The 22,788-nt window shown below is 35.9% G+C and overlaps 1 protein-coding gene across 1 annotated transcript in view; it reads right to left on the bottom strand.

Annotated features, from left to right (window-relative positions):
- CENPW (centromere protein W) overlaps nt 1–22,788 on the bottom strand; it is a 194,149-nt gene that overhangs the window by 55,358 nt on the left and 116,003 nt on the right. The gene's annotated exons all lie outside the window — the stretch shown is intronic.

Below are 22,788 nucleotides of genomic sequence, written 5' to 3' on the forward strand. Positions count from 1 at the left end.
ATCGTATTTATCCTAGACATTTACTATAGATTTACAAAAGAAAGCTTGTTATTGTTTCCTCTCACACTAATGGCATTTCACTCATCCATTAGTGAATCATCAGGCAAATCAATTTGAAAAAGGAATCTCCTATTGTCTGAACTTATCCTCTGTTACCAAAATACCAAATATCCTGTTTCTTTCCAGTTTATTTACACATTAAAGACAGGAGCCAAAGGTTAAAAGGAGGTCAGTTATTATGATCTATTTTCACATTATGAACATTAATATTTATCTGCTTTTGTTTCTTCAAAGGAGAATCACTGTCATAGACCGTTAATAAGTAAAATGATAATTAGTAAATAGCAGAAAAAGATAAAAGAACCGCCTAATATCCTAGGCAGCTAGTGGTCTCACCTTCTTACCCATTTGTCTCTGGTTGTTGTTTTAATGGGAATCTTCAGCTTCTGACGCAGGAAAAGATACTTTAATGTCAATTGCTAATTTTTTAAAATTATTACTTAGAAGAACTTGGACTATAAAATAGTTTATCAGATCCTGTTTTTTGACTTTTCATCTTACCTGCTGTCACCTATTTGAAAATGTTATTTATTCACATTTCATCCACTTTATTTCCCTTCTTCTTTTCTAAAATTTACCCTCCAGAGGAAATTTTTCCTTAATAGGTCTTATTTTTAAGCTCTGTTTCATATGCTATTCTCTAGCCTTTAGATTCAGGATCAAGTTAAAAACAGAAGAACCATATAATATCTTTATCTCTTTTGATATAAAACAAAAGATATTATAAGGGACCTTTTGGAGATGGAGTAACCTTTAGATTCTGAAACTGGGTAAAAGTAGAAAAAAGGAGGGGGCCTCAAATTGGTAAATCAACCTTTCTAAGCATTTGGTAGAGTTCTTTGGATGATATCTTTACAGCATTTCTAAGATTGTAATAAAAATTATATCTAAAATATAATGAGTAAAATTATTATAGTGGTCAAAGTGAGAAATTATAAATATTGCATACTTTCAAAACACTTTATCAGTGATCCACTTAGAAATGTTTAAATGCTCCCAGAAAATGGCTTTCAAAGCTTCATATAAAATGCAGTCTAACAGCAAATAGGAACAATAATGATGAGGTTCTGATAAGGCTAAATGACGAAGGGCAGAGTATCAGATCAAGAAGGCAGCAGATTAGCACTGAGCTTAGTTTTATAGCTTCTCCTCAATAGTCAGCATGAAGGTTCTACTTCTGCTACTCTTTGGCCAAGGTAAGACTCTTGGGGTCTTCATATTCAGTAATATGTATTTCTGTCTGTCTAGAGTAGGAATGCATGGCAGAGAACTAAGACAATTTTAAGTCTAATTCAAGCTTACTCACCCCACCACATTTTGTTACTATTACTTAAAATTATTCCAAAGACTGATAATCTAAGACATTTACGGATACTTCAGACCAACAAATCTGGATTTGCATTAATCAATATCAGTGTCTCCTAGACTAGATTTGAATCTTTTAGTAAAGTGCTATATGCCTCTTTGGGGTCATAGGTATCTTTGATAATATAATGAAATCTATTTGCTTTAAATGCAGATGCCCTAAAAATTAACAATTGAGCACATCACCGGGGTTTCTAGATACATGGACTGTGGGTTAAGAATAGCTGAGAAGGGAAGGGAAACAAATGGTTCATTTAAATATCTTTATTTTATTTATGACTATCTTTGCATTAAATACAACTTTCTTCTCATATATGGTATATTTTCTAGCATGAATCATAGTTTGTCCAAACAGAAGTTTCTCCATATAATGCATAGCCCATACATAAGTCTCACACATTCTTATTGAAGGAACAGACCTTAAACTGATCCTGCTGGGAAGCTTACTATCTGAGAAGTTGAAGTTCAATTCATTCAGTCACACAGGTTTTGTTTTTATTTTTTAACTACCTAATTCCTTTGTGAGAAAACAAGCACAATCTAGAGTTATAAAGTAGGGAGCTTAAAGTAATAAAAAAAATGAATAAAACAAACCTTTATCTATAAGGTATAAGGTATTGTATCTCAATACATACAAACCAGCATATTATTAGACCTCACATAGTCATGATTTTAAAAAATACTCTCAGCAAACTAGGAATAAAGGAACTGAGTCTGAAAAACCTGCAGCTAACATGATACTTAGTGGTGAAATGGCAAAATATTTACTGTAAAATTGGGAAAACAAACAATGCAAGGCAACTACTCACCTCATGTCTATTCAATGTAGCATGTGAGGGTCTACTCAAGAAAGTAAAGTAAGAAAAAGAAGACATAAATATCAGGAAAAAAAAGAAGTGAAACTATATTTATAGATTATGTAATATGTATAAATATAATATAATGTATACAAAAATCCAAAGGAATCTTCATGACAGACAAACTCTCCACTAGATGCAGTACGTGAATTCAATGTCTCAGGATACATGGTCAAATACAAAAATCTTAGTATTTCTATGTACAAGTAACAAACAAATGAAACATAATTAAAAATTAATTCCATTTGGAATAGCATTAAAAATAAATAAATAAAATATGTGGGGACACATTTAGGGAGAGATACAAAAGAATTGTCTAGAAGATTCAATATTGTTGGAAAATTCAGTATTATAAAGACTTCAGTTCTTCCTAAACTATTCACAATGGAACTCTGATCAAACTCTACAGGTTTATTTGTAGATACTGACAAGATTATTCTAAAATTTATATGAAAATCTAATGATATTAAGTAGTTAAAACAATCTTGAAAAAGAACAAAGTTAAAAAACGTGTACTGCTTGATTTCAAGGCATTATAAAGTTATAGTAATACAATATGCCATAAGGACAGACAGATTAATAGAATAGAATAGAGGTGAAATAGAAACACACAAATATAGTCTTTTTTTTTTTAACAAAGATTCTTGTAATTCAATGTGAGGGTCTACTCAAGGAATAAAGAAAAAAAAGAATTTTTTAAATGAGTGCCACTGGACCACTGGATGTTGAAGACTAGATTTAAAAAAAAAATAGAAAATTGATTCATAACTAATACCATTACAAAAATTCTGAATGGCTTACAGACCTAACTGTAAAAGCTAAAAAATATCAAGCTTCTAGAAGAAAACATAGGAAAATACTTTTATATCTTGGAGAGAGGCAAAGATTTCCTAGACAAACACAAACATCAACAACCATGAATAAAAAATTATAAGCTAGACTTCATCAAAATAAAAACTGCTGTTCAACAAAAGACATCATGAAGTAAAAAAGTAAGTATAAGACTGAAAGAAAATAATTCATGACATGTTCTGAAAAATGACACATATCATGATCATACAAAGAACTCATAAAAATAATAAAAATACAAGCCACCAAATTCCAAGATGGAGAAATGTTCTGGACAGACACTTCTCACACACACACACACACACACACACACACAGGATATACAAATAGCCAATAAACACACATGAAGATATCCAACATCAGGGAAATGCAAATAAAGTCATAACTAGTCAGCACTAAATGCTCAAGAGAATGGCTAAAATTAAAACAATAATTAAAAGAAATTTGCAACACCAAATATTGGAGAAGATACAGAGCAGCTGGATCTCTCATTCATTGCTGGCAGGAGTATAAAATGGTACAACCACTGTGGAAAATTGGTACTTTCTTAAAGTTGAATATGCAGATACTCCATGACTCAACAATTTCACTCTTAGCTAGGAAGAGTGAAAATTAAGTTAAAAACATGTTCACAGACACCTGTAATAGAATGTTCATTAAGGCATATTGACAAAAAAAATGGAGACAAACCAAATCAACAAGACAATGGATACACAAGTGTGGATTATATTGTATACCCAACCATACAATGGAATGCCACTCAGCAATAAAGAGGCACCAACTACTAATGCATAGATGAATCTCAGAAACATTATGCTGAGGGAAAGAAGCCAGAACAAAAGGATACATAGTGTGTGATTCCATTTTTATGAAGTCCAAGAATGGCCAAACCTAATCTATAGAATAGAAATTTAAATAATTCTTGTCTTTAGTGGGGAAGGGTAAAGAATGAAAAGGGACACCAGGAACATTCTAAGTTGATAGCAATGCTCTATATTCAATTGGTGTGTGGGTTTCATGGTATATATTTTGTCAAAACTCACAGAACTCTACCCTTATGATATGTGCATTTATTGTATAATTATACTTTTTTTTTAATGAAGTTAAAACTTTAGGATGGCAAAGAAGAGCTTCTTGCACCTGGTGATTTTTTTTTCCTCCAAAAGTGATAATATTGGCAGCTGTGGGTCCTTGCGGGGCATTTTGTAAAGACAAGGAAGCCTGTAAGTCAATGGGTCTTAAACTGGCTGTACACTGGAATCACCTGGGGAGTTTTAAAGTGCAGTAGTGTCTGGGTCTCAACCCCAGAGATTCTTATTTAATTGGTTTTGGGGTGGCCTAGGCATCAGGATTTTTAAAAGCTCCCCAGGTAATTCTAATGTGCAGCCAAGATTGAGAATCAGTAGTAAAACTGTTGCTGGAAGCATGCTGCACTGCCTCTTGCTTCTGGTAAACATTCCTGAACAGATGACAGTGTTCTTTGTGATTACAAAGTCCTATATAGACCACATCAGTGGCGTATTCCTGTTTCTCCTCCTACCAGCCTCACTGTGATTCCTGTGTACATGTACATGTAAAACCAAAACCAACCAAACAACAACAAAAAAAGAGGTAGCACTTGATTTCTTAGTATCAATAAGCTGGAATCCCCTGGCCTATGTTTTGCCTCTTGACATCTACTCCCACAGCATCCTACATTTTTCCATTTATAATACTTATTAGATTAGTAATTTGTTTCTCCCACCACCTTGTAACTTTTAAAATAGAAAGGGCCATCCATATGTTTTTAACCAGTATATCCACAGCACCTGACATAATACGGAGGCTCAATACATATACATTGAATGACAGGAAAACTGCCACCTCCCTGGGCACTAAGTTGCTCACAGGAATGATGAGTGTTTCTCTCATGTCCTGCCCAGGATATAGGAGAAAATGAAGACATGCCAAGCTTCTCTCCTTTTTACTCAGATCCATGGTGAAGCAGTAAAAATGTGGGACAAATCTGTTTCTACATCTGTACAAGACTATGTTGTCTTAGGGATATGTCAACCAGCAATATGACAATCATGGCTGAGTGGAAAGAAGGAGTGTGGGGTCTGTGAAAGGGGCAGATGGGGACGGTGGGTTGTTTGGACTGCTGTTAAGCGTGGTTTACCATGGGACAGCTACTGACAGAGCTGCAAGCAGGTCACTTGCCAGAAAGATAGGCATGCAGCTATTCTTAGATTTTATAAATTGCCTAAGAACAACACAGCACATCAGCCTTTCATAGGGAGAGCTCTTGGAACAGATGGCATAATTTAACGCCAACAAATAGAAATGTCTAGAACAGTTTAACACTCCTTAACCTTCATCTCTTTAGACAGTTGTCCTGTCATTTATTGCTCTTTCTATTTTATTGGTGGTGTATTATTAGTAATAACTAAAGAATGGGTCCTGATGCTGCAGCATGGATCTACTGCCAATCCTACATACTGGAACGAAGCCACTGCAACGTTGTGAGTGGAATGCTCCAGGAATCAGCCTTGGGGCACATCTTCTGTGGTGAGAGGTGTAAACATTTGCAGCTTTTCAGATCTTCCCTGTACCGCACATTGTGGATGCTTTGGCACCAGCAGTCATGGCGGCTGGATGAAAACCTGGCTTAGCCCAGTCCACACCCCTCTCAGCCAAAATGGTAACCAAAGACTGCAAAGAAATTGAAATTTTTATTTCAGAACACACCAAATATTTCCTTTCACTTAAACTAATGTCTGAAGTATTATTAAAACCAGCTCCTTGAAAGAAATGTCAGAATTCTATCTATGTTATTTATTATTGACAGTTTCAATTAGTTTCTTGGCATTTTCTGGAGTTAACATATGTCTTCTTAGAAATAACAATATGAATTAAAGTGCTGACTATTTCTAAAACTAAAAATCTAGGCTGTGGTGATATATGTGTGGGTTTTTTTTTTTTTTTTTCTGGTACGTGTGTTTTTTTTAAACAATTCTAAAGTAATGAGCCATTTCAGAAGCATTACATATGTTCCACTGGATATAGTACAAAGAAAAGCATCCCCATTTTTCTAATATATAGTACATACTGTGGCCTGGGTCTATCCCAAGAAAAAGAAATGTGAAATAATTTATAAGTCAAGAAGGACTCATAAGAGTGAAGAAGGCATTCAGTGTCTGTTTATAAGACTTATATTGAAATATCCATGATATAATGGTTAGAATAACATGAAAACTGGGACCACGTTTTTCTAAACATAAGAGTATGATTTTTACTTTAAATCCATCATCACATAAAACATAATGAAATTTTAAGCAATAATAACACCTTAGTAAATTGCATGATTATTGTTATTGGGAAACAGATTGAAGCAGTTAGGAGACTGTTGGCTGACCTAAAACATTTTCTATGTAAAATGTAAACTTGGAGTCAGTGACCAAATTGAATTTAATATGACTGAACCATTTTAATGGAAAGTGAATACTTCTGTGCCAGAGTCTAACCTGAACGGTTAGGCCAGTTGTATTAGTTATTTATTGCTGCATAACAAATTACCCTAAAACTTAGCAGCTTAAAAATAAGAAACAAATTTATTAGCTCAGTTTCCATGCGTTAGAAATCTGGGAGCAGATTACTTGGGTGTTTCTGGCTCAGGGTCCCTTATTCTCATGGGCTTGCAGTCAAGTGTCTGCAGGGACTGCAGTCATCTGAAGGTTTGACTGAGGCTAAGCGGTCCACTTCCAAGGTGGTCACTCACATGCCTGGCAAGTTAGTGCTGGCTGTTGGCAAGAAGCCTCAGTTTATGAAGCCTCATGACACAAACCTCTCCAGAGAGCTTCTTAAGTGTCCTCATGACATGGCATTCAGCCTTCCCCAGTGCAAATGATCCAAAAGGAGCAAAGTATAAAACGTAGTGTCTTTTATGACCAGCCTCAAAAATCACAAATCCCTCATTCCTTCAGTATCTTTTTGGTTGCGCAGGTCAGCCACATTTCATGTGGGAAGAGACAACCTAAGGGTATGCGTATCAGGAAGCATGCAGAATCACTGAGAGCCATCTGAAGGCTGGCTACCACATGAGCAGACACATATTAAAGAAGGAATGCCTTACAAAGTAATAATGAGAATCAATCCAGTCTTATATTAATCTGTTACACATAAATTACCATTCAAACCCAGTTGTAAATGAATGCATATAGGAACTATTTGTCTGATCGTGCCTTTCAATGTGCTACCTATACAAGCATCTAGCAAATTCCATAAAATACAGATAATCATTTTTCTTCAGGGATCCTGAATTTCACCATTTACTCAGAGATTTCTCAAGCTCAAGTGGTATTGCACCATTTAGGACAGAATGTTACTGTGATGGTTAATTCTGTGTGTCAACTTGACTGGGTCTAAAGGGATGCCAGATAGCTGGTACAACATTATTTCTGGGTGTGTTTGTGAGGGTGTTTCTGTAAGAGAATAGCGCTTGATTCAGTAGACTGAATAAACAGATCCACCCTCACCAGTATGGGAGTGAGATACGGGGTAGAGAACCAGGCAGACACCATCCAATTTGTTGAGAGCCCAGATGGAACAAAAAGACAGAGGAAGGGTGAATTCTCTCTCTCTCCTTGAGCTGAGATGTCCATCTTTTCTTGTTCTCAGGTATGGAGCTCCAGGTTCTCCTCCCTTGAGACTCCAATACTTAAACCGGTGGTCCCCCTGGTTCTTAGGATTTAGGAATTAGACTTAATTATACCACCAAATTTCCTGGTTCTGTAGTTTGCCAATGGCAGACTGTGGGACTTCTAGGTCTCCATAATCATGTGAACCAATCCTTATAATAAATCTATATCTTAATCTATATCTTTATCTCCTTATGGTTCTATTTTTCTGGGAGACCAGAAAAACCAGTGGTATAATTTTAACTATACAGTTACTCTATCAGAAATGTCAACATTTAAATGTAGAATCTGACATCAAAATAAAGAACTGTTCCTTTGTCAAATTTCTCTCTCCATAAGTGAATCCTTCAGGTGTGGGACTCCTTATAAAATTTATTTAAAGAATGTTATATTTGAATATTGGCCAACTGAGGATTATACAGGGAGAAAAAGGTGGTGATAAATTTTGCAGTTGCTATTCTAAACTTAATCTGATATTTTCTCCAAAATAAAATATAAGCTTTCTAAAATGATTTTGGATCAATTCCCTCCAACTAAAGCTATTTAAATATATATAAAATGAACATCTACATTAATGCATTCTTTCAATGTTGTACATTTTTGTATCTGAAATAAGACTGTGGTCTTTTCCACTCAATTATAAAAAAAATTCACAATTTATCTAACCACTCTCACCAAAATTGTCTTCCTACCAAAAAAATTAATCAAATTGGTAGGCTTTTGATTAGAGAAACCTGGTTTTAAAATCTATCATTAAAACTTATATGACTTAGGAAATCCATTAATCTCAGTAAGTCTTGGTTTATCTATTTTAGTCCATTTTGGCTGCTATAGCAAAACTACCATAGACTGGGTAGCTTAAAGAGCAAATATTTATTTCTTATAGTTCTAGAGGCTGGGAAGTCCAAGATCAAAGTGACAGTAGACTCAGTGTCTGGTGAGGGTGGGCTTTCTGGTTCACAGACTGTCATCTTACTGCCATGTCCTCACAAGGTAGAAAGGGTAGGAGAGCTCTCTGTGGTCTTTTTTATGAGGGCACTAATCTCATTCATGAGGGCTCCACCCTCATGATCTAAGATATTCCAAAGACTCCACCTCCTAATACCATCACACTGGCAATTAGACCTCAACATATTAATTTTGGGGGGACACACATTTTCAGTCCATAGCACTATCAATAAAATTCAAACCAATAACTACTTAAAAGTGTTAGTTTGAGGATTAGAATACTATGTTGGTTAAATTTTAATTGCCTTTCCCTTTTACTGACCGTAACATGAAAAGGCATACCGTAGGATAAAACCCAAACTCCTTAGCTTGACATCAAGGACATTTATGGATGTATCACAACTATGATTGCATTTCCCACCATTCCCACAACCCACATGCTCTTGCCACATTGTACTATCTTATACTTCCCAAAACTACCTTGTAACTTCATGACATTCCGATTTTGTTTCTGGCATTTTTTGTGCCTGAAATTCCAGAGGTTCCAACACCTAAAGAAATCTACTCTTCCTTTAATGACCTACTCAAATATTTTCTCCTTTGGGAAACTTTGCTTTATATCCAACGGGAAATTTAGTTCCTATCTCTGGACATCCATTGTTAATTTATATGTATATTATATCACTTCTCATTATTCTCTTTTGTTAGCTGTTAAAATGTTAACACTCTTCCATGTATTATGAGGAATGGAGACTCTGTATTATTTATCTCTGTCTAAAACCAAGTACAGAGCACTTATGAGGTCTGCTCAAGAATGAACAGTTAGAAAAATATTACAGTTAATCAATGTAGAATCTGGAAAATGAAAACTTGACAAAATATGGAAAGCAATCAATTTTTTTCAAAAGGTGTAAAAGAATTTTCAGAACTGTAAGTTAGACATTTATCCACAGGACATTCTGAGATAAACACCTTTAGTTTACTTCTGGAGAAAGCTATGTTCTCTAGGAACCTACATACTCACCACAAGAGAATAGTATACACCAACTATATGTTATTGCTGCTACTTTTTAAGATGGTAAGCCCCACATATCTGGATTTTAGGAAGGCATTTGATGAAGTCTTTTAAGATATCATTGACAAGAAGGAGAGATATGGCCAGGATGATGATGGTACCATTAAATAATTTGGGATCTGATTGCAGGCTGTGCTCTATGCAAAATAGTTAAGGAAAAAAACTCAAGCAGAATTGTCTACTGTTATGTCACTAGGTTTTGTAACTAGGGTTTCTTCCAGCAAGCATTTTTAAAGGTTACTTGAGAAAAGACATAGAAGGAAGTTTCATTATATTTGCTTATAAAATATTAGGAAGTACATCTTCTGGGACACACTACAGGAGTAAATCACTCACCCTGTTGACATGTGCTGCTGGGTCATCCTTTGTTGTGTGAGGGCATCCTCTCCATTGCAGACGTTTAGTAGGATTCTTATCCAACTTTCCCCCCTGCATGCCAGTTTTGACAACTAAAAATATCTCCAGACATTGCCAAATGTCCCCTGGGAAAGAAACCACCCTGAATTGAGTACCACTGGGCTAGAATAATGAAATGAACCTAACAAAATGAATCTTACCTAATATAAATGCTTCAGGAGGTAAAGAATGCACTGTCTTCCTTGTTTAATTTTTTTATATCCACTATTGTTGAATGCATGAATAAATGAATGAGTAAATAAATTACTAAAAACCCAGTTCTGAACTCATATTTTAAAAACATACAATAACATCTCTTCAAGATGAAGAAAATCCAACCGAACAAATACGTGCTCTATGTAAAAGACAAAATTCAGTTCAACATGAGTCGATAGTAATATCACTCCTGAAAACCAAAACCAAAACCAAACTGAACAAACAAAATGAATGCAATGTTAGAATGCATTAATAGAAATAGAATATCCAGAACAAGGGACATGACATTACACTGACTAACGTGCGGCATTCAGTTCTGTTGACATATATCTCAAGAAAGTAACAGACTAAAATGATTCTAGGAGTACCTACAGATAAAGTTTCTGAAAAATATATCATAATATAAATGGTTGAAATAAATAAGGTAGTTTAGCTTAGAGGAAAAGCAATGCTGGGGAATATGAAAATTTTGAATATCTGAAAAATAATCATGTGATGATTCCAGAAGACTGAATTAGGACAATGTATCAAGTTTTAAAGAGAGGTTTATATTCAAAGGGAATAAGAATCTTTTAAAAATAGAGCTTTTTTAAAAAAAATGCAATGGGCTATCTTGAAACCTCATGATTAGCTTCTAAGATTCAATGAGTCTTTTAAGATTGCATTAATAATATACTCAAATTACTCTGATATTCAAATCATGATGATATATACATAGCTATATGGATGATACTATGATCACTATGATCAAAATAAAATATTGAAAAGATAGCTAGATTCAAAATTCATTTTGCCTTGAGTGTTTTTCTTTAGAGCCAATTTGAATTTTTAAATTATAATCATTGATATAATAAAATCAGCAACATTTTTTTTTTTGTTTTCTTTGTTTCATTTCTGTGAAGGGTGTTGCAGTCTACCTGCATTGAATGAACACTGGTTTTACTAAAGAAGTATCAGCAGTGAGTATCCAACCAGAAGCTGTGAGCTAAGCTAAGGAATGATCTGATGTGCAAATACTGAAAACAAAACAAAACCCTGGAGGCACAAATGGAAGAAGAAAGGAGTGGGAAAGAGCAGTCTTCAGAGACCGACTCAAAAGCACATGGCTTGGCCCAAATCGCCAGGAATATTTCCCAGAGAAGACAGCTGTTCATCCTTCCTTCTCTTACAGGAGCTCAAGGCTTCATTTGTTCACCTCAGCCCATGTAGTCTCATTGTCTTAAAGGGAGTTGGCCCATTAAAGACAGAAGGAATATTTTATATGGAACAGGAATTCCTCAAGTCTCCCCAGAGAGGAAGATTTACCTCTGCATAATAAACTAGGAGTTTCCTTGAGGGCAAGTATGATTACTCCTCTGAGTTCTTTAAGATCATTTCTGTGATTGGCTTCTGGCAGTAGACTTCAACAGTGATCCAAGTCATTGATAGATTTATTCAAAAGAAATATCAGAAGCATAGGAGCGTACAGCAAAAACGTTGCTCTCTCATAAGTCGTTATCTGTAGCTTTTTAGCTACCACTGTTGCTATGGTATCTTTAGACACTCCTACTGCTATCTGTTCAGACCCCACTATGTTCTGTCCTTTTTAACACTGGCCTCAACTGCTTCTGCTATTTCATTGCTACCTTCTCAGCTGAGTCTGTACTGCTGTCCGCTGCCAGTTTGTGTGCCGTCTGCTGAAAAATTGCTGGCTCTGACACCAGGCAGGGGCATTTCTTCTCTTCACACTGATCTCTGGATTTCCCCCACACCTAGAAACAAACACAGACTGCCTGACAACCACCACGTCATTTAAATTTTTCTTGGTACAGATGTTTTACCAAAAAGGAGCTCTGGACCCAGCAGACTGGTCCTTGTATAGAAGTTGCAGAAACCGAGAAATGTTGGATTCAACAAAACACAATTCTTTAGTGTGTTATCATTTTAATTTGGTTCTAAGAAAAAAAATATCCTAGAAAAATGAGGTGAAACAAATTAGTCACTTTAAAAAGAGCACAGATTTTCTTCTGTGCTCAAGAAACAAGATACAGAGGGCATACAATGATATAAATTAGAGTCACATACGTTGAGAAACACAGTAGAGCCTTGCTTCACAGATGAATTCTGTCCCTACTGTCATTTAAATCTCACTGATTCTTTAGCAAGGACAGAACTGACAAGAAAACTACAATTATGCCTGAAGAGTTTCTATTGTAAGGAACTTGAATACTTTAGGAAGAAGCAAAAATTATTGCTTCAGACAAATCTTATAAAGATTAGATCAGTGTTTAGATAAAAAGTGCTAAATTTTGGGAGTTGTTTTTCAAGCCTAACCTCTGAATCTGTGGAAGTTTGTTTATTAACAGGACAAACTAGTTACTAACTAGACTTAGGAATGCATCCTGGAATGAAATGCTCCTTTAAGTTGACAAAGTTTATTGTGAATTCAGTATCATCTACCCTTAACCCCAAAGGATTCTTCACACCTGGGCAATCACCCAAGTGTTATTTAAGTTCATGTCTCAATTTAGCTAAATTACACTATAGGTAATGAAAACTAGCAGTCCAACAAATAATTTTACTTCATAAACATATCTAACAAGAGGAGGAAGAATTTTTGGTTTTTATGACCCAAAGTTTCCACTCAATGTCTCAGACAAGGCTACTTCAACATGTACAAAAGATGACTAGGAAGAATGAGACTCATAAAAGCAGTATAATAAGAGTAAGTTTCTCCTTCTCAAGAAACGATTTTCAGGTCATGTGTCTGCCAAAACCCATTTATTTCGAAAACATGTTTCTCCTGCTGCTTTCTCAACATGCACCTAACAAAATATGAGTTTGCTACAAAACAGGCCAACTCCAGTGTTATAATATATAACCACGACAAAGAAAGGAATTCCTCCCCACGTTATATCATTGTATCCATGGTCTTAAACCAAACTGAGTCCAGACCAGACTCATTTTTTAAAACCATATTTAACAGGACATCAGGAAAATGTCTGAGGACAAAGACAGTACACTTCCTGGGAGAACTGGCAATTTTTGTATCAGTGATATAACATTCTTGGAACACATATGTAGTGTTGATCTGGTGGAATATGGCACTTGTAATAAGAGCTGAGAAAAGCAGGGGAATGCCTTGTGTGACCACCCTGCTAGACGTTACATTGTGATGGCTCCTTCAAAACAAAATAATAATATGAATTCTTAAATGGTAAAAACTAAACATAGATTCTCAGGAAAAGTACACAGTGTGAGCCATATTCATGCTGAAACTTGCATGGAAATAATTTTCTTCTCACAAACACCATACAAGAATGGAGAACTTTGCACATAGTAGGAAGTCATGGGAAAGTTGAAATGATCTTTCTACCTGGCAGAAAAAAGCAAAGGATTTTTTTTTAAACTATTATTTCTCTGTAAGGCATTGTTTTAAGAATTAACTGATATTTCATGGATAAACTACATGGTTATACATGTCAAGAATTTATGTAGTAGGAATTTAATGATAGTTTTATTCCCTTTAATACACTGTTTAAAATGACATATATTTAAGTTGCATCTTTTTCTTAGTTTTAAAAGAAAAATCAAGGATCCCTTCATTTTAGATCGAGATCCTGAATTGTTTTTCCCAGCAAAGAAAATCATAACCATGTAATAGTGTCCATGGAAGTTATGTGTCAATGTGTAACTTATTTTTAACATGTTGATCTGAATTTATAAACTTCTATGAATATGAATGAAATAATATGGTTCAATCCCAGAGCCCCCACATGTACAAAACAACACGAAGCCTTCACAAATGATTTTTGAGGATGAAAACAATAAGCAAGAAAAAGCATAGACAGTCTCAGGTTTATTGCAGATGTTAAAATTGGTATCTAACTTTAGAGCCTCTCATCAACTTTAAATATAAGTCTCAGGGAAAACTCAGAATTCTGGAGAGATAACCATTTCCAAAGAATATTGAAAGAACAGAATAATACTTTTATCTGGTGGTTTCTTTTATTTCAGAAACTGAATTTTTAGCAGTGCATACAAGGCTTGTCAAGAATTGCCTTATTCTATGTCATTTTGTGTTTTACAGGAGTATATCTTTGGCACCTGTCATGTGAGACAGTTTAGTCTGTGACAAAAAAACAAAGTTAGGTTTTGAACAGTGCCATCATAGTTCCAGTAGGATGCTCTTTTGATATAAATCTTTCCTCTGTTACTTAAAAAGCAATGGCTTATTCTAAATCAATTAAATAAAGCATCCATAAAACCAGGTATATTTTATCAATCAAACATTTCTTGTATTTCAAATATTTGATCTGTATTTTAAACTATATTACGTAGTCTCAGAAAGTATCAGCCTTAATTTGAAGCTACAAGTGAGTTCAAGATTTAGTGGAGGAACAAGTATGAAATGGTTTACTAAACTATCCACCACAAATAAAAATAGTATTTTTTCTAAAAACTTGAGTCACAGTGGAGTCTCAGGGAGAACGCTTAGAAAGGAAGAAGATACGGTGAGTTTTTCATCCAGATAAGCCCTATCTACAAAGGTGTGAAGAAAAGGAAACTGACTGTGAAACTGACATGAGGGATTTGGGTTAGATACAAGAAAAAAACTTCCTAGTAGTAAACATCACAAAACCATTGAATTGTAACTTGGGTCACTGCTATACTCTTTTGTACTTGATCAGAATTTATAGATCATATCTGACTTGATATTTGTTATTATTTCACATGAAAAAATTTAAGATGATCTAACTCGTAAACATTTACAAGTATTCATAACCAAGGAATTTCAGAAAGCATTTTGAAGTCACTTTCAGTGAGGTGACAAACAAAATATTTGTGGCAATCTTTCCCCTGGCTGGGTTAAACCCTCCCTCTGAGCCCTGTAGCGTGGTTTACACATCTTTACCACTGCATTTACCAGATTATCTAACAATCTACATAATTATGTACCTGAGTGCTCAACTAGATTATGAGCTTCTTAAAGTGTTCAACTATGTCTTTTTTTGTCTTCTATCCCCAATGTTTGTGATCTAATACAGATTTAATAGTTACTCAACTAAGAATATAAGTGAAAAAGATATATTTGGAGAAAATGTGTCTATCACCCAAACATCTGTAGGAAAGTGGGAAAATGTCATAATCCAATAAAAAATAGGCGACTGCCAAAAGATATATCTGGTCTTTTAGCATATCTATTTTATAACAGAAGAGACTTTAAGATTTAGTTATTTTATTTAAACATTAATTTGGACCATAATATGCTATTCCTCTAGAGAAAAAGAAAGGGAAAAAGAAAGTAATTACCTTCATCCAATATATATGAAAATATTTATAGATATATTTTATGAAGAATATTGTACATAAGGGGAAAATATTTTTTAAGTCCTCAGAATAAATAGATATTTTTTAAAGCTATATAGGACTTTAGAAATAGCTTATTTCAGGGTCTCATTTTAAATTTGAGTGAAAACATTAAGAAAACAGTAAGAGGCATAATGGATGGGCCTCTGTGCAAATCTCTGCTCTGCAGGACTATGACTGGATAAATTATTACATTTGCAATTTAATTAATCATTCTGAGCTTTTAAAAATAAAAGGGGCTTGAAAACATTTTACAGGATGTTGTAAGGGTTGAAATGAAAGAACACACCAGGTTCATACCAGGAGCAGAATACATGTTACTTATGAAGGGCAATAACATACTATAAAAGAAAGAAATTGATTAGTTATTGAACCACTGGCAAATTACTTTAATCTCTCTGAATTTTAGTTTACCTATCTATAAAATGAAAATAATCAAACTTCTTACTAGGGTAGGTTGAATAGTGGCCACCCAAAGATACCAAGCTGTGATCCCTGGAGCATGTAAATGTTCCCTCATTTGAAAAAAAAAAAAAACAGTCTTTTTATACATAATTAAGTTAAAGATCATAAAATGCAAAGATTAACCTGGTTATCTTTATCCAGGTGGGCCTTAAATGCCATCACAAGTGTACTTATAAGACAGAGGCAGAGGGAAATTCCACACACAAACAGGAAAGAGGAGGGGGGGGGGAGGCAGCATGAAGATGGGAGCAAAGATTGGACCGACGCCGTCAAAAGCCAAAGAATGTCTGAAGCCACCAGAAGCTGGAAGAACAAGGAACAGACTCTCCTCTAGAGCCTTCAGAGAGAGCATGACCTTGCCAAAAACCTGAGACTTCTGGCTTGCAGAATTATGAGAGAATACTTCTTTATTGTTTTAAGCCACCAAGTTTATGGTAATATGTCATGGCAGCCACAGGAAACTCATATAGTTCCCTTGGATGATTTTTTGTGCATACAGTATAAGCCCAGCATGATGAGAGAGGGGGTGGCAAACATCTTCCACCCATGCCCGTAGTACAAAAAACTCAGAAGTGATTTTGCAGTCTGACAGTAAGTCCCAAAGAGTCAGTCAGAGAAACTTAAGCAAGTAGGACCTACAATGGGGTTCTAAATCTTCATATGAGATCAGACAGTCAGTTACAGGGAAATCAAGGACCATCAAGAACAGGAAAGAGGGAAACTCATCTGAGTGAACACGAGACGGTGGGATGATATTTCTCCTGTTCTCTGAGGTATCCCCATTGGTTTGTTGCTAAGATGGGCTGTATTCATTTCTGTAGAGCCAAGGGTGAAAAGGTGAGGAACATGCCTATGTCAGTGAAGTCCCCATATGAGTATCTGACCCCCCAAAAAAGTGGTAAATAAATATAATAAATATTGGTATTGCTATTACTGTTAGTATTCTAACATCAAGCATTGACCAACAGATTAATGGAAGAGGAGAAAAAAAGGAAAAGCTATTTATTCAGAACTCTGTGCTCACCATTTCACTATGCTGCCATCTATTACTCCCTTTTGTTTTTCATACAACTTATGATATGGCTCTAGTCTACTTTTCTAATCTCATTTCCTGCCACTCTTCCACAGACACATCTACCCTATACTCTAGCCTGTGTCCTGTACAAATAGCTTCTGAATTTTAACATCATCAAGTGTATAGCCATGCTTTTCACAGCTCCCTCTGCTTGGGATAGTCTGCTTTCCTCACTCTCTGCTTGGTGAGATCCTTGTCATCCAGTTGCTCTAAGGGATCTTCCTGGTCATTGTCAAGGCACCCCGCCCCCACATTTCCAGTTTAACTGACAAAATATATCATCTCCTCTGTGCAAGTATCATAGCTCATTTATTTAACCAGTGTTCACTGTATGTCACCTACGTGCTCTGTTCTTTTTTCTTTCTTTCAAGGATTCATTATGTGATCCTTTAGCTTGTTGTCCCTGTAAGAATGAGCTCCTCAATGGCAGGAATGCTCTTCCTATTTTTTGTTCTCCAAAACGACTAGACAGCATAAATTATTAACAACTGGGTGAAAGTTTGCCTAGAGTAGACATTCAGGTTTTCCAGATACACTTTGAGCTTCAGACATAGATGTTAGGCATGGAGCTCTTCACTAGACAGTTTAAAAAGAGCTCTTTCAGGAAGAAGTAGGAGTGGTGTGATATCAGGCAACGTAACTATGTTATATTCAATCCAAAAATGTACTACAGTTTTCCAAGTAAGAAAAGTCCCAAGACAAAACAAGCTTCTTCACGAATTTTTTAAACAGTCAAGCATAATCATTTAAAAAATAAATGTTATTTCTGTAACTTTCAGCTACCAATGCAAATCTAAATACCAGGTAGAGTACTCTTAGAGAGAGACAACAGCAAAGATTTTACTTTCTTGTCAATGTATTTTGGAAGCACTGGAATGATCAGAGTAAGTCTAGATCTATGAGAAGCAGGAACCAAGAAGCCCAGGTTTAAGGGCCAATCTGTTTACCCTGGTGAGCTTATCTGTAGTGTAGGTCACTGGGTAGAGCAAGGGATGACTGAGAAGAGTCTGAACAGAATTTATCTACACAAGCTCCTAAAACACCCTCAGCATGATTTGGGTATGCCTGCAGCTCTGGGATGAAGAGGCTCGCTATTACTCAGGCCTGAAGCCCATTTCAGGAACTCCAGAGACTCACAAACTGGCCTCTACCCTCAAAACTTGAAGTAGCATGGTCGGTTTCTCAGATCAGGCCTATGGGAACAAGTGCAGTAAAATGTCAACTTTTCAAGACTTAAAAAAAAAAGATTTAGGAAATTTGGCCGGCCTTGAAAAGTAACAATGAAAATAGGTACCCATTATGACAGTACTGCAGGAAAAAAAAATCTTTCTGCATGAACTTCTCTTCTTCAGTTAGGCTTCAGTTAGGGTTTATTCCTAAAAATCATCCCCATTTACTGCTGGGGAGATTAAATCTCAGAAGAAGCCATTTAAGGCCTTTTGGAATAAGTCAGACAAAAATGAAACAGGGGCATTTATGAGTAAAGAGGAATACCTTAATGTCACTAAATATTCTAGACAAAATAGTAATAGCACAGACATTCTTATGTAGTCCCTATTTTGTGTTAATAAATCATATAACTATATAAGATTTAGCAGGCAGTTTTAATTCAAATTTTCTCAGAAAATACGATAACCAACCTCTCCTTAAATTATTCCTCAATCACAGTAATTTGTGTCAATCATTTCTTTCTAAAAATGGCAATGTGCTGCTACTGAAGCTAAAAGTGAGAGTGGAATCCACCACATACAGGTTTGAATCCTCTGCCTACTCACTAAGTGACCTTGGTCAAGTAACCCAATCTTTCTTGAGTTTCAGGTTCAGTTGAAGTAATAACTCCTAAATTGAAGAGTTGTTTGAGAATCAGTTAGTATATGTGACACTCATTAGTATATCTGGTACATAGTAGGCATCTAATAAAAAGCAGTCCTCATATTATCATATTATCAATAATATATTGAATTAATTATGCTAATAGTAGCTGAGGTAACACATATGCCCCCAAATTCACTGGTTTAACATAATAGAAGCTTATTGCATGTTATCCAATGCAAGTGTCCCTTACTAGAGGATGAGTTTTCTCACAATGGTAACTTAGGAAACCAAACTATTTCCATTTTGTGGTCCACTCATCCCCTAGGGCAGATGAGTCCTTTGCTCCAATCAAGCAATGAAGGAAATAGACTAGAAGAGTTTTAGTCACTATTTTTAAAGCCCCCTCTGATAGTGACAAATATTACTTACATAGATATTCCATCAGCTAAAAATAGTCATAAGATCCTCCTGTATGTATATAGAATCAGACAATATAGTTCCAGGTAGAATCGCTTCCTACTAGTGGTAACCCAACAATGCAGAAGAGGAAACACAAATTCTATGTGGACAGTTACCTGTCTCTGCCACAGTCAACACTTTTGGCTATTAAATATCGTTGTGCACTCTTCTTCCCCACCAGGACACAGTTACCCTTGCCTCAGGATGTGTAATTCAAAGCTCCATCCAGTCACAGCACCCAGCTCAAAATCTAGGAGCTCTGAGAAATACGCAGTCATCTGCATCAGATGCATATGTGGCAACTCATGGTCTGGTGACCTGTGAACCAAAAATAAAGTTGTCTTCCCACCACACCTCTGGTATCCAGTATACAATGTTGCAGTGAGAACAGGATAATCATCATAAAGACTCTACTGAGAAAGGGAACAATGGGAAACACATGGTGTCCTTGGTCTACAGGAACATGCAGTTCTGCCAGGCAGGCATCGTGAAGACCTCTACCCTGGCAGTGAGAAAAGCTCTCTGATAGACTGGATCAAAATTTCCTCGTCAATACAATTCTTTCAGAGTTAGTAGGCTTCTGATCTGTTTGCTTCTAGTGAATTCCATGTGTCAATAAATGACAACCAGAGTTCTTTTATCTTTACTACAGAGCTGAGCCCAACTGTTTAGTTAAAGTCTTAATGAGAATTTTTCAGTCTTATCTCATCCAATTGGGGTTCAGATCCTTAAGCTTTTTCAACTCTTGTGAGGTCTGAGATTTCGGGACTTTATCTGATTTGCTCTCAGAACCAGTCAAGTTTTGCCTGAATGCATCTCTTTCTTATCTTATCTTTTAAAGTGCAGCAAGTAACAGCAAACACAAATTATACTGTTCTGTTTTCCAGCTTCCGGGCCTAGAGCCACAGGCTTGCAAGGCTCATGGCCTACCTTCAAAGTCATCACAGGCGACAATTTTATCACAAGTTCTGCTACAGCAAAATGTACATCTCCATTTCCCCAGCCTCTAATATCTGCGTTATCACCACCCAGTCTTGATGTCAGTCCTCCACATTTATGCTTTTTGAAAGCAGCAACCCCACCTTCAGTACCACTTTGGTTAGGTAACAGTAGTAGCTATAACAAAAGACAATTTTGTTGACACTAGATGTTCATTTCCCAGGAATATTCCAATTCTTATTAGATGATAAATCTGTGTCCTAGTATTATCAACCACGTGGTTCCGCTAGCAAGCAGGGGAAAACAATATGGAGATGCCCTACCAGCTTCTTAGAGCGAAGGCCTGGGTGTGACACACACCGTTTCCTCTCATATTCCAGTGAAAAGAATGAATCATGTGGCTATACCTGGATGCAACAGTAAATGTGAATTATAATCCCTGGATGGGCAGCTATCTTCCAGACTATCTACTTAAAGGGAAGCATGAATGTTTATTGATTAGCTAGCTTTTGCTTTCACAAATAATTAATTAATACCACTAATATTATTATTATAGAATACATGATTATAATAAAAAAAAAGCAGGAAATAAGAATTAGAGCACAGTTCAATATTGGGTCTTTTTAATCTGTAGCCCAAAACAAAAGATTTTTAATTTCCCTATGAAAACAATTAATTTCCCTTTTAAAAAGAAGTCTAGCCACTTCTGGCTTAGATAAATGCTCAAAATCCATTTGAGTTAGGTATATCAACATGTAAGGCAAAATTGTAGCTTTTTCTTTTCATTCAAGAAATGCTGGTTGAATGGCCTGTTCTCACATACCAGGCACTATTGTAGGCTGTTAGGATTCATCAGTGAACAGAACAAAGATCCCTGCCCTCATGAAGCTTATTCCCAGCAGGATGTTTAATATCCCACAAGTAGCATGAATTCTGTAAAACAGTGCTAGCTTTCGAGGCAGTGTGCCTTTAAAAGACTTGGGTTAGTCAGTCCGGATTCTTATCCAAACTCTTCCCATTAATAGAACTGTATCTTTGGGCAAGACATGCAGTTTCCCTGAAACTCATCACCTTTATCTGTAAAACTGAAAAAGTAATTTCTCTCCTTACTTTACACATTTGCTTCAAGGGTCAAAAATGATTATTAAATGTAGAAAATCATTGAACATTCAGGAGTGTTAAGAACCAGTGATGAATAAACTGTAGTCCATCCAGCTTTGAGAAATGGAGACATAGCTAATTCAGGGAAAGAGATTATAAATCTGTCCAGATTTTAAGATCTTCTTTCTTCAACCAAAATTCTTAGCATGATTTTGATTTCATTTTGTTTTAAATTTTAATCTCTCATTCTATTAGAATTCCTGTCAGCACCCGCTTCAAAATATATTAGCATCTGGAAACTTCTTACTACTTATATTACAAAAATTCTAGTTTAAATGTCTATTATTTCTCACAGGTTGATTTCATACCTCCTTACTAATCTCCCTGCTTCAGCTCTCTCTTATGGTCACTACTCTCAGGGTAGCTGTACTGATTTATTTCACTGTTGGTTAGATTCATCATGAGTATTCCTCAAAAGAGACACATTTTCCTCAGAGGTGGTGGATAAAAAACATAGTCCCTTCATCTTTTCATAAAATCTATTCAGAATCCTAAAACTTTTTATCACCTTTACTGCCGTCATCCTGGCCACAGCCCTCTCATCTCTCCCGTGAGTTATTACAATGAACCCTGTTTGAGTATCTTGCTTTTAGTTTGCCCTATAGACTACTCTCTGCCCAGCAAGGTGTCAGACCCCTTTCAGGACACACATGATCCTCCCCCAGCTCCCTCTCTGGCCTTTTCTCCTTTAGTCCTCCCCCTTTGCTCACTCTGCTCCAATCTAGCCTCCTGGCTTTCTACTAGAACATAGGATCATGTTTGCCCTCTCTGCTGCTTCCTTCTGAAATCTTGGCTCCCAGATATTTCCAGGACTTTCTCTCTCACTCTGCCTGGAGATAGAGAGGCTTTCCCTGACCAAACTCATAGGAAAGAATATTCATTTGTAACTATCACTCACTCTCTCCTTATTTTGGTTTCTATTACGTATAGTATTGAGCCTCATGGCACACACCTTACGTGTGTTTGTTTATTGTCTATTTCTAACTTACGCCAAGAATATAAGCTCCAAAAGAGCAGAGATTTTGTCAGTTTTGTTCAGTCACTAGAATAGTATCCAACATATATTACATGCTCAATAAGTAA

Source organism: Camelus bactrianus, chromosome 8 (assembly GCF_048773025.1).
Source record: "Camelus bactrianus isolate YW-2024 breed Bactrian camel chromosome 8, ASM4877302v1, whole genome shotgun sequence".
Lineage (NCBI taxonomy): Eukaryota > Metazoa > Chordata > Mammalia > Artiodactyla > Camelidae > Camelus > Camelus bactrianus.